At 44.6% G+C, this 13245-nt stretch overlaps 1 pseudogene; it reads left to right on the top strand.

Moving 5' to 3' along the window:
* The first annotated feature begins 5023 nt into the window (after positions 1–5023).
* On the top strand, positions 5024–11189 carry LOC125343126 (annotated as a pseudogene).
* Positions 11190–13245: the final 2056 nt, after the last annotated feature.

Genomic DNA, 13245 nt, shown 5'->3' with positions numbered 1-13245 from the left:
ACTCCTGAGCAGCGAATTGGGTCAGATAATGGAGTAGGGACTGGGCTGGGTGAGGACTGCTAAAGTTTCGCCCTCCCTTTCGTTTTCCCAGGGTGTTTTGGGTTGACATTGAGACTAGGGTCATCATTCCATAGAAGGGGTTTTGGAAAACGGCCCGTTTCCCTTGACATATAAACTCATGCTCACGGGCATGGAGTGGGTTAAAACAGTCGATGTCATTGTTCAAAGCAGTGGCCTTAGCCTCTAGACCAGTTGATATACAGGAGGCCCAGGCTGCTTTTCCTGAGGTGGATTCGGAGGGTGTCAGAACACAGGGTCTGTAGGAGAGAGGAGCAGAAGATGGGGCTGTCAGAGACTCCTCACTCAGTCTCCCTCTGAATAGGCTCCTGAAACACAAGTCAGCCCCCACAAACCAAAAGTGTCCCATTCTTTACTGACTCTCTTGCTTTACTCAATCTCCTACTTTTAAAATTTTACTTATCTATACTGGAGTTTGGGCTCAGGGCCCCACATTTGGGAGAAAGAAGCTCTATCATGTAAACTGTGCCCTAATCCAATTTTGCTATTGGTAAATTTTAAGTAGGAACATACACATTTAACCTAGGCCAGCTTCACACCAAGATCCTTCTACCTAATCCTTCCATATAGGAGGTGATTACAAGTATAACCACTGCACCTGGCCCTAGAACTCCTACAAGCTAGCAGTTCCTTCAATCCTCAATTTTGAAAGTGCTCCCACATCCCTTCACAATTTCACTCCCTCATCTGTCTGAAGAATCCTTCCTCTAATGTAGCCCTGTACCATTTTGAAGTACTAGGGATGTGACCCAAGTGGTCATGCAAGCTAGAAAAGCAGGCTTCCACTGATTTGCACCCCTAGCCCCTCCTGCCTCTTCCAGTGTCCTAGACCCTATTGATGCTCTGTCTGCTCTGTCCTGTCTTGACAATTACCTTTAGTCTTCCAACCTCCCCGCCCCCTTCCTAGGTTCACCTTTCCTGCACTGTTCAGAACTCCATCCAGAGAATGTTCCCGAAATGGCACTGCATCTAAGAACAAGCATTCTCTTTGAAAGCTCCCTTTTCTCTCCAGCTGTTGCCCATGGGATGCTCACCTGATTATTGGGCTAGACAAAAGTGGGCTCCACAAAACAAGGTACCAGACAAACGTAGAGGATGAAAAGGTAGGTGGCACTCGTGGCTTAGGTAGAATCTGAAGGACAAGAAGGGACAGGAGTCAAGCTAAGTGTGGGTACAAGTTTGGTACAATGATATCAGGCTAGGGACTGGGGTGGGAGATACTGACCATTATCCCACAAGATTCCCTGGATGAATGGTACACTCCAACAAAAATAGTAACTCCAGCCAGCATAATCAAGGTTATAGCAAGCACAAGAATTAATTTGCAAGCGGCAGCATTCTCCAGATCTGTGAGGAGGGAAAGGCAGGTTAAGGGTGAAGACACATGTGCTGCCCCTCCTGAGTGGGACCAGGTCATTGTGTGTGTGTGCTAATACTGGAGCTTGAGTTCAGGGCCTGTGCTTTTCTTACTCCTATCCCAGCTTTTTTTGGGGGGGGGGGGCACATATGGTATATTGGCAATAAGTCTCTTGGATCTTTCTGCTTGGGCTGGCTTTGAAAAGTGACTGTCAGATCTCAGCTGCCTGAGTAGCTAGGATTATAGGTATAAGCCACCAGCAACCATTTCTATTACTATATCTTGAATTCCACCCTGTCTGAAACCCTGCTTTCTCCTCTAAAGTCTGTGTCTCTGCCTTGTGTGACTGTCCCTCTGTGTCTCCCTCATCTAAATGAGCTTTCTGCCTCTAACAAAATCTTTCCTCTCTATCTGCCCCTGTATGAAATCCTTTCCTGCCTCCCCTTCAAATAAGCACCTATCCTTCTCCCTGCTTCTCAAAGTCTTGCCTGTGTCTCCATTTAACTAGCTCTACCTTCTTCCTGTTAAAATCATTCCCACCTCCCTATCTGAGCCTCATACTGGCTACACCTCCCTATTTCAGCCTCCATCCATTTTCTGTCCTTTGTTCCTCATTTTCTTTCGTGAGCTCCTGAAGCATAAATCCTGGATGCTAAGTATTCTACATGAACTACATATTTTTAACCTTGCTGGGTTTGTGTTGTTGTTGCTGCTATTGCTAGGAATTGGAAGATTATTTTTGTGTGTGTGTACTTATAGTGGGGCTTTTCCACTCCAGTCTGGTTCTCTACCATTTGAGCCACAGCACCACTTTCAGGTACTTTTTGGTAAATTAGGGATAAAAATCTTCTGACAGAGCACCAGTAGCTCATGATTGTAATGTTATCTACTCAGGAGGCTGATATCTCAGGATCATTGTTTGAGTAACTGAGATTCTTGTCTGCACTAAACTACCAAAAAGGCCAGAAGTAGTGCTACTGCTCAAGTGATAGAGCACTATCCTTGAGCAAAAGAAGCTCAGGGACAGCATCAAAGCCATGAGTTAAGGCCCCATGGTTAGCACACACAAAAAAGAGTCTTTTAGACTTCCCAGCCTGGGATGCCTTTGCATTGTGATTCTCAAATCTCAGCCTTCTGAATAGCTAAGATTACAAGCATGAAACCAAAGGCATGTAATAAAAATGATAGAACAATAAAATGCAAATGCTAGAAGAGTACTGGTGACAATTGTACTTCTTTGTATTGAAATTTTTTTCACAAGACACTGAATATAAACTAATGAGAATTTACTCTCAGGTCTGAAAGTTAATATGCTAAAATGTGAAATTACATAAAACAACTTAAGTCACATATTATTACTGTGTACACCATAAGGCCATTTTTATGTCATTTTTCTATTAATTGTCATATCAAAGTGGTATCATCTATTTATAAAGTGATATTGTTGTGTACAAGGTCTTTGCCCAAATGCTCTATTGCTTTCTATTTCTCTTCCTTTTAAACCAATGTTTAGATTTTGCCTTATTCTATTTTCACATATATATTTGACCATGATCATTCCCCTTTTCCCTGTCACTATCAGCCATCAATTTTTTTTGTTTTTTTTTTAATTTTTATTATCAAACTGATATACAGAGAGGTTACAGTTTCATACGTTAGGCATTGGATACATTTCTTGTACTGTTTGTTACCCTGTCCCTCATACCCCCTCACTCCTCCCCCTTACCCTTTCCCCCCCTGAGGTATTCAGTTCACTTTCACCAAACAGTTTTGCAAGTATTGCTTTTGTAGTTGTTTGTCTTTTTTTACCCTGTGTCTCTCAATTTTGGTATTCCCTTTCAATTTCCTACTTCTAATACCAGTATACATGGTTTTCAAAATACTCAGATAAGATTACAGAGATAGTGTAGGTACAACCACTGGAAGGTGATACAAGAACATCATCAATAATAGAAGCTACAAATACAGATGGGACGTTGAAAGTAGTTACAACTGTGATAAAACAATCGTTTCCATAACATGGAGTTCATTTCACTTAGCATTATCTTATGTGTTCATAAGGGTATAGCTATTGGGCTCTTGTGATGCTCTGCTATGACTTGCCTAAACCTGTACTAATTATTCCCAATAAGGGAGACCAGGGCTGGGGATATGGCCTAGTGGCAAGAGAGCTTGCCTGGTATACATGAGGCACTGGGTTTGATTCCCCAGCACCACATATACAGAAAACGGCCAGAAGTGGCGCTGTGGCTCTAGTGGCAGAGTGCTAGCCTTGAGCAAAAGGAAGCCAGGGATAGTGTTCAGGCCCTGAGTTCAAGGCCCAGGACTGGCCAAAAAAAAAAAAAAAACCAATAAGGGAGACCATAGAGTCCATGTTTCTTTAGGTCTGGATCACTTCACTTAGTATAATTTTTTCCAAGTCCTTCCATTTCCTTACAAATGGGGCAATGTCATTCTTTCTGATAGAGGCATAAAATTCTATTGTGTATATGTACCACATTTTCCTGATCGTCTACTGAGGGGCATCTGGGTTGGTTCCAGATTCTCGCTATGACAAATTGTGCTGCGATGAACATTGTTGTGCTTGTGGCATTACTGTGATTTTGTTTGTGGTCTTTTGGATAAATACCCAAAAGTGGGTCTGCTGGGTCATAGGGGAGTTCTATATTTAGCCTCTTGAGGAGTCTCCATACTGCTTGCCAGAGTGGCTGAACCAGTTTACATTCCCACCAACAATGAAGTAGGGTTCCCTTTTCAGCCATCAATTTTTGAGATACGTTTTTGCTACGGAGACCATCCTGACCTGACACTTGAGATCCTCCTGCCTCAGTCCCCTGACTGTCGGGAATACAGACATGTGTTACTGCATCCAGCTTCATTTTGTTTCTTCATTCTCCTGTGCTTCTATCTTCTGATTAGCTGCTTCTGCCTGTCTCTTTTGTCTAGCCATCCAGCTGTGCCTCTTCCCTCCAACTGAACTAGTGCTCTTATCTGCTGAGTCTCTCTTTCCTGCCATCCCTGCCCCCACTTCTGTCAGAATGCCTTCTCTGTCCATCAGAGAACTCTGCCTTCCTGTGTGTCCACTCTTGAACTTCCCTGCATCTAGAACCCCTTGCCCCCACCGGAGCTCCAGCCCCCATCCAAACAACCATGTCCAGGCCCTTCATTCATCCACCCCTGGCACCCGGCTCCTTGACTCCCCCACCCCTTGCCACCCCCACCACCCTTGCACACACACACACTGGGATCAGTACCAAAGACAGAGTAAGGGAAATGACAAGGAGGACGGTGAGGCACATGCAACGGCTGAACTGGTCTTCCTGGTTGTATATGCGGACCATCCCCTCCGGCATACGTGCTGGAACATAGAAGAAGAGACATAGCATTCAGGATGTGACAGGAACACGAGGACTGATACCCCAAAACCCATTCTCACAGTGTCAGAAATCTACACAGGAGATTACTATGCACACTCCCCTTGGAAATGGATGGGTCCAACGTCTGGGAGGGAAAGAGCTCAGAGGCTCTTCTCCCAGTCCCAAGCCCTAGCCATACTCATTGGAGAAGATGATGTGTGCAAAGGTGACCATGAGTCTCTACATGAAGAACACGGCCTCAGTGGACACATTGGCCACAGACCACATCCTGCTCTTGGAAGGACTAAGGTCTAATGGTTATGAAACTGATATACTGAGTGTCTTGGACTTGGCCCAGGCTCGGAAACCTTGCTCCTTGTTATCCAGCTGGTACCCACTGGGGTGCTGTATGATGAGCCAATCCTTCCTTCTCTACCCCCTTAGCCATTTTCCCCCATCTCAGCCATTCTTCCCACCCCTACCTCCCCCTTCCATCTGAAAGTCTATGCTGTCCCTCTGTGTGTCATCACTCAAATATATTTCCACTGCTTTATCCCTACTTCCTTTCCTTATAAACATATCCTTCCCCCACCATTTGACCACCTCTCTTCCCCAGCATAGTCCATGCTGATCCCCACTTCAGCTGACCCTCTGATCTCTGCCATTCTCTCAGCTAATGGGGCTAAAAAAAACTCACTCAATAATCATGGCTCTTTCTTCAAAGGCTCTTGACTACCCGAAACTCCTCTCTTGTCACAGTCTAGCCTGAAGCTAAAGTTCCAGGGCTGCTATAGGGACCATCAGACACAACAAGGGCCCCTCCCCCTTCCAGCTGGCCAATCACACAGGCCCCCTGGCTGACCTCTCACTGCCAGAGTTCCATGAAGATGTGCAGGCAGGTCCTCAGGGTGGCACACAAGACCGAAGTCAAAATGGGCACTGTGAAAGGCACTTTTGCAGGAACAGAAACAGTACATAGGGATAGAGTATGGGAGGGTCAGAGGTCTCTTTCTCCCTCCCTTAGTCCCTCAGTCAACCTCCCTATCAAACACATCACCCCCTGAGTTTAATCACTGTATCCACTATGAGTAATACAGTGGGGGTTAGAACCGAAGGGTCTGGGTATGGTGGTCTTGTAATCTAATTCAGTGGGAAACAGACAAGCCACATTTTGACAGGTTGAATTGGGAGTCTTTATTGGAGAGCCTGCATCTGCATGTAGACTCCTGTCTCAAAGACCCGCACCCAAGAACAAAGCTTGTACCAAGCTTTTAAAAACAAAAATCAGATGCTTAGGGGCCAGACCAAGCCTAACAAAAGCAGACTTTATTTGGGAAGTAGCTCAGGTTCCTGCAGACCTTTCCACATAAGTGTATACTAGAGGTTACTCAGAGGCCAGTGAATCAAGCCATTTAGAGAGGTAATCAAAGCAGAATCAGAGCATTCTCTGTGCAAAGCTTTCCTAGGGATAAACAGCATAATATCTGCAATTCAATGAGTAGCCTCTCTCACCTCTAGGCTTTTCAGGGCTGGGTGGAAATCCCCCTCTACCCAGAAAGGCACCAGGATGGCTGTGAGAAATTACTTATACTTAACCTCCTCACTTCACTGGGAGCTCCTGGTCTCCTGCATCCTTACTGTGAGTAAAATGTTAACAACTGGGCTTCGCAGTTGCTGTTGAGCCCCTGAAACAGGAAGACTGAAGACTGAAGGGGTCTCCTTGGAACCCATAATACAGCTCAACTTTGATGTATTTTCTGTGTGTGTGTGTGTGTGTGTGTGTGTGTGTGTGTGTGTGTGTTTGCAGGTACTCAGGCTTGAACTGAGGGCCTAGATGATGTTTCAGCCTTTTCACTCAAGGCTAATGACATACTACTTAAGTTAGAGCTCCACTTTCAGCTTTCTGGAGGTTAGTGGCAATAAGAATCTGAGGACTTTCCTGCCTTGGCTTACTTCAAACTGGGATCCCCAGATGATTAATGGCACAATGGTCAGATTCCCATGGCTCAAGCCTCTAATCAGTGTTAAAATCTTTATTTCAAGCCCCAGTACCAACAATAAGAAAGAAAAGAATTAGCCATTCTTACTTTCTAGATATTTTCAATCAAACCAATCACGGAACACGATACACACAGATAATAAAAACCAAGCTTTAGTTGGGGGAACAGTGGCTCATACCTGTAATCTTAACTACTTAGGAGGCTGAGATCTGAGGATCATGGTTCAAAAACAGCCCTGGTAGGAAAGTCTGTGAGATTATTATCCTCAATTACTCACCAAAACTGTTGCAAGTGTAGCTGTAGCTCGAAGTGTAGCTGTGCTTGCCTTGGGCAAAATAAGCTCAGGGACAATGCCCTGGCCCTGAGTTCAAGCCCCAGCACAAAACAAACAAACAAAAAACCTCCCTAAACTTTCAGTTAACCATAAACCAACTACCTCAGAGTCCCAATGACAAACAAACACACACACATACACTCCATGCAAAGTTCAGAAACCACAGTCAGCTGAGCTCTGTGTCAATTGTGTGTCAAAGAGAATGAGGAGCTGGAGTGGAATTCACCCCTGTAGTCCCGGCATTCTTTAACCTTAGATCTTGGGAGACTCAAGTGGGAGGAAAAGGAAGGAGGATTGCTAGTTCAAGGGCATACTGGTTATATAGTGAAACTCCATCTAAAAAAAAAGGAATTGTTTTCAGGCTGCTTTGGAACTGTGATACTCAGAACTCAAGTCTTTTTAATAGCTATGAGCAGCTTCATGCTTGAGGAATTTATATTAGGTTTTTATGTGTGCTGATCTTGGGGCTTGAACTTAAGGCCTGAGTGCTGTCTCTGAGCTTTTCTGCACAAGACTAGTGCTCTATCCCTTGAGATACAGTTCCATCTCAATTTATTGGTAGTTCATTGGAGATAAGACTCTCATGGGCTTTTACGCCTGAGCTGGTTTCAAACATTGATAGCAGAGCTCAGCCTTCTATGTCGCTAGGATTACAGTTCTGAGTCACCAATGCCTGGATAATAACAGTTGTTTAAGAGTCCTTTTTATTTCACTATTCCATTTGCAGTTGCATCTTCCTTTCTTTTGATTTTTGGCATTACTGGTGTTTAAACTTGGAGTCTTGCATTCATTAGGATGTGACTGGCACCTCCAATCATCAACTGCATCATTGTAATATCCAGCTTATTCCAGTAAATTATTTTCTGAGCAATTAAAAACTCTATGTATCTTCTCTGGTTATTCTAAGTGACTATTTATATCTGGGAACAGATGTAAGGCCAGACACCCTATGTGACTAGAAGAGTTGTAATTTGGTATTTCTTCTCTACAGAGTCCCAGAGGCTTAGCTCAGTCAATCTTTGTCTCCCTCCCCTTAGTCTATGACTCCCAGGGAAGCTACCAGTACGTCTGTCTTAGCCACCAAGCCCTGCTCTAGGGATCTAGAGGTCAATCAGCTGCAATTTCCCAGGCTGGAGGGGGGACAGATGGTAAGGAAGGCGATAGTGAGTTGTGGTCACCTTTAATGGGACTGTACTTTTCCTTGAGCTCCAATCCCTCCAGTTTCCTGCCTAAGCTGTCTTAGAACCACTATCCTCAGATCTCAGCCTCTTGAGTAGCTAGGATTACAGGCATGAGCCACCAGCACAGCAATGTGAGACTCGTATCTTCAATAAACTATTCAGAAAAAGCTGGAAGTGGCACCGTGGTTCAAGTGGTAGAGCATTCTCCTTGAGTAAAAGAAGGTCGAGGGCAGCACCAAGGCCCAGAGTTCAAGCCTCAGGACCAGCAAAAAAAAAAAAAGAAAGAAAAAAAGTCTCATGGACTTTTCTGGTTGGGCTGGCTTTGAACCACAATCCTCAGATCTCAGCCTCCTGAGTAGCTAGGATGACAGGCATGAGCCACCAGTGCCTGACTTTTTCCTATATTTTCAACTACCACAGAAATGCTATTCTTCTTTTGTTGATGTCAATCATACAGAAACAGGAGTGATGTGAAAAGCAAAGTTCATACAAAAATAGCCACCAATGTAAATTTAGTCTGTGAGGGTACCATTGCCTCCTGCATTTCTTTTGGGTTTGCTTGTTTTAGATTATTTTTTAGGTTAGGCTTTTTTTCTTGAACTTGGTACTTGAACTCAGGGACTGGGCATTGTCCTTTAGCTTTTGTCTCAATGTTGCCACTCTACAACTTGAGCAACAACTCCACTTCTTAATTTTGGTGGTTTATTGAATATGAGAGTGTCACAGACTTTCCTGCTTGGGCTTGGAGTTGCCATCCTCAGATGTGAGCCTCCTGTGTAACTAGGATTACAGGTGTGAGCTCCTAGCTTGCCTGATTCAGTTAATGCTCTATGTCCACCATCTAGAACATTCACTGCTAAATTTCCAACCTGCCACTCTGAAGGTTCCTGATTGCTGTACCAATTCACTGAAGGAGGAGAGAAGTGAGTGAACACAGTTGTACTCTGGGCCTCAGTTTACTCCTGCCTGTTCTCTCAGACAGGTTCCTCTAAGGCATATTTAACAAAAATTAAATGGCTAAGAACAGTGTTTTCAAACGTCATTTTTGTTCTTTATTTTTGTCTGAAGGAAATCCTGAGTGGCCAATTGGGCCAGGTAGCAGCGTAGGGGCTGGGCTGGGTGAGGACCCTTGAAGATTTTCCTTCCTTGTCCATTTCCCACAGCTTTTTGAGTTGGGATTGGGAGTAGGGTTACCTCTCTACAGTAGGGGCTCAGGCAAATGGCCTGTTTCCCTCGATATATAGGCTCATGCTCACAGACCATGCGGATTGTTCAGGTACTTGGCTTTGGCCTCTAGCCCAGTTGGTAAACAGGAAGCCCACAAGGTGCCAAAGCACAGGGCCTGCAAATGAGGGAGAAAAGATGGGGCTGTCAGAGATTCTTTACCCAGGATCCCCCAGAGTAGGTTCCTGAAACCCACACCTGTTCTACCCACCCCCTAAGGGGGTCCCATCCATTCCTAACTCTCCTCCATGCTCCCTCTCCTTTAAAAAATTATTGATCAATATTGGAGTTTGAACTCGAAGTCTTTTGGGCAGGGTTGTTTTTCCCCCCACCTCAGCCATGTGCTAATCCCTTTTGCTGTTAGTAGTTTTTCAGGTAAGGGCTCAACCTTTTTGTCAGTTCTAGCATCAGATGAATATTTTTCTAAGTATACCTCTCATATAGACAGGATTACAGACATGAACGACCATGCCAATTTGTTCATGGACATATAATCTCGATAACGTTTGAGAGGGGAAAGAGGGCACCTGGTCCAGATAGGAGCCACAATCCTCCTAACTCCACCTCCCAAATATTTAGAAGGATTATTAGTGCGAACCATTTAAATGGCCCACCCCATACTTCCTTAAAGCTGCAAGCATCTTCTCAATCTTTTCATCACCTCCCACCTCTTCAAGAAGTATTTTTGGAGTTCAGGTGGCAGCGGGATCAGACAGCGAATGGCAGAGAGCCAACCATCACACCGTTGAAGGAGCTGCAACTGCCGCCCAGTCGCCATTGCCCCCCTCCCCCACCCCTCCCCCTCTCAGCGCTGCCTACACCAAGATCAGCACCACAGGCAGCGGCTCTGGGAGCAGCGGCTGGACTGCGCCTGTGGGCCTGCCGGGCGGTCATCGCAATGAACGTTTTGGGAACAGTAAAATGGTTCAATATAAGCAACAGATATGGTTTCATCAATAGAAATGATATCAAAGAAGACATATTTGTACACTAGACTGCCATAAAGAAGAAATCCTTAGGAAGTCCACTCGTAGTGTGGAAGATGGAGAGACTGTGGAGTTGGATGTTGTTGAAGGAGAAAAGGATGTGGGGGCAGCAATGTTACAGGTCTTGGTGGAGTTCCAGTTCAAGGCAGTAAATATATAGCAGGCCGCAGCCATTATAGACACTATACACGTCGTAGGGGTCCTCCACACAATTACCAGAATACAATTACCAGAAAAGAATGAGGGATCAGAGAGTGTGTCCCCAAAAGGCCAGGCCCAACAGCGCCGGCCTTACCGCAGACGAAGGTTCCCACCTTACTACATGCGGAGACCCTGCACAGGGAGAAGTGATGGAGCGGGCTGACAACCAGGGTGCAGGAGAACAAGCTCCACCAGTGAGGTGGATTATCTATCGGGGCTATAGACCACGATTCCGCAGAGGCCTTCCTCACCAAAGACAGCCTTGGGAGGATGGTGATGACGAGGATAAGGAAAATCCAGGAGATGAGACCCAAGGTCAGCAGCCACCTCAACAGCGGTACCACCGCAACTTCAATTACCAATGCAGAGGCTCGGGAACCCTAAACCTCAAGATGGCAAAGAGACAACAGCAGGCGATCCACCAGCTAAGAATTCCTCTGCTCCTGTGGCTTAGCAGGGCGGGGCTGAGTAAATGCCAGTTTACCATCTTAACCATCATCTGGTTTAGTCATCCAACAAGAAGACATGAATGTGAAATTCCAGCAATAAGAAAAGAGCAAAAAATTGGAGCTGAAGATCTTAACTGCTTGCTTTTTGCCTGTTGACCAGATAACTAGAACTATTCCATATTATCTATACAGCATGAGTTTTAAAAAATTATTTCTATCTAAAGACATCTCTTTCTGGTGATAGCAAACATGTTCTCTTTTTCAAAGCCTGTATTTTTTCCCTCAATATACTTTTTTTTTTTTTCAAGTATAAAAAAGGGCATTTATTGCGGGCTAGCTCAGTCCTCGGCGCAATCAGCATGTGGTGAAGCTAAAAGGCCCTGAGCCTAGGGCTTCCAGCTGTTTTATACATTCTTCGGGGAAGGCAGGGACTTAGCACACATCATAGCACCTTTTAACAAATCAACACACACCGCGGGAAAATTATAACATAATTCTAAAGCATGTTTGGGGCCTTTGGTGGCGGAAAGGAATCTGGAAAGGGTTCCTTCAATATACTTTTTTTTTTTTTGGCCATTCCTGGGCCTTGGACTCAGGGCCTGAGCACCATCCCTGGCTTCTTTTTGCTCAAGGCTAGCACTCTGCCACCTGAGCCACAGCGCCCCTTCTGGCCGTTTTCCATATATGTGGTGCTGGGGAATCAAACCCAGAGCTTCTTGTGTAGGAGGCAAGCACTCTTGCCACTAGGCCATATTCCCAGCCCTATTCAATATACTTTTAAAGGTTTTAAAATTGTGTCATATCTGGTCAGGTTGAAATTTTTAAGGACTTCCTGTTAATTTATATTAAAAGTTAGCAACTTGGTTTTTTTTTGTTGTTGTTGTTGTTGTTTTTTTGGAAAAAAATTGACAAACTGCATGTCCTAAATAAAATTAAAGAGAAAGAAGTACTTTTGGCAATCCACAATTTTTTTTTTTTTTTTTGGCCGGTCCTGGGCCTTGGACTCAGGGCCTGAGCATTGTCCCTGGCTTCTTTTCGCTCAAGGCTAGCACTCTGCCACTTGAGCCACAGCGCCACTTCTGGCCATTTTCTGTATATGTGGTGCTGGGGAATCGAACCTAGGGCTTCATGTATGGGAGGCAAGCACTCTTGCCACTAGGCCATATACCCAGTCCCGCAATCCACAATTTTTATTTTATTTTATTTTATTTTATTTTATTTTTTTATTAATTGGACATAAATTTTTTACAAGGTGTTGTGCAAAGAGGGTGCAGTTACATAGTAGGGCAGTGTGTACATTTCTTATGATATCTTACGACCTGTTTTTCTATCCCTTGTCTAGGTCAGGTTGACATATATGCAATATACAATGTATCAAGAACATATACAGTATTCACAGACTTGGTCTCTACTGTCTCTCCGTCTCCCTTTCTTAACAGTCATATATCAGGGAGATCATGCCCCTTTGTTTTCTGTGTTCTAGGCTTGTCTCACTCAACATTATTTGTTCGAGTTCTGTCCATTTCCCTGCGAATAACAGTATTTCACCATTCCTAATCGCTATGTAGTATTCCGCAATCCACAATTTTTGAACTACTCCTAACTCACTTCTCAGTAGTTCTCTATCTATGTATCTGTGCATATGTATAAAAATGTATATATATACATATATTACGTGTATATATACACACACGTGTGTGTGTGTGTGTGTGTGTGTGTGTGTGTGTGTGTGTGTATCCTCCCTCTTTGTATCCCTGTCCCCTTTTGCAGTGCTTGGGATGGGAAAGCATGCAAGGAAAGTGTGCTGCCACTGAGATCCATTCCTGGTCCCCCTACCCCTTTCAGTGTACCCTGTCTTCCTAACCTTGCTGATGCTGTCTGCTCTGTCTCTTGTTAAGGAAATTGCTTTCCTTCTTCCAAAACCACCCACCTCTATTCCTGGCCTCACCCTTCCTCTAACCTCCACAACCCCATCTTGATAGTGTTTCAGAAATCTAAGAACTAGCAGTCCTTCTGATCGTTTTCTCTTTTCCCTGGCTTTTGCCCATAGGATGCTCACCTGAGTATTGGGCTAGGCAA

This window comes from Perognathus longimembris, chromosome 28, assembly GCF_023159225.1.
Source record: "Perognathus longimembris pacificus isolate PPM17 chromosome 28, ASM2315922v1, whole genome shotgun sequence".
Taxonomy (NCBI): Eukaryota; Metazoa; Chordata; class Mammalia; order Rodentia; family Heteromyidae; genus Perognathus; species Perognathus longimembris.
This window is presented reverse-complemented; position numbering and strand designations above follow the sequence as displayed.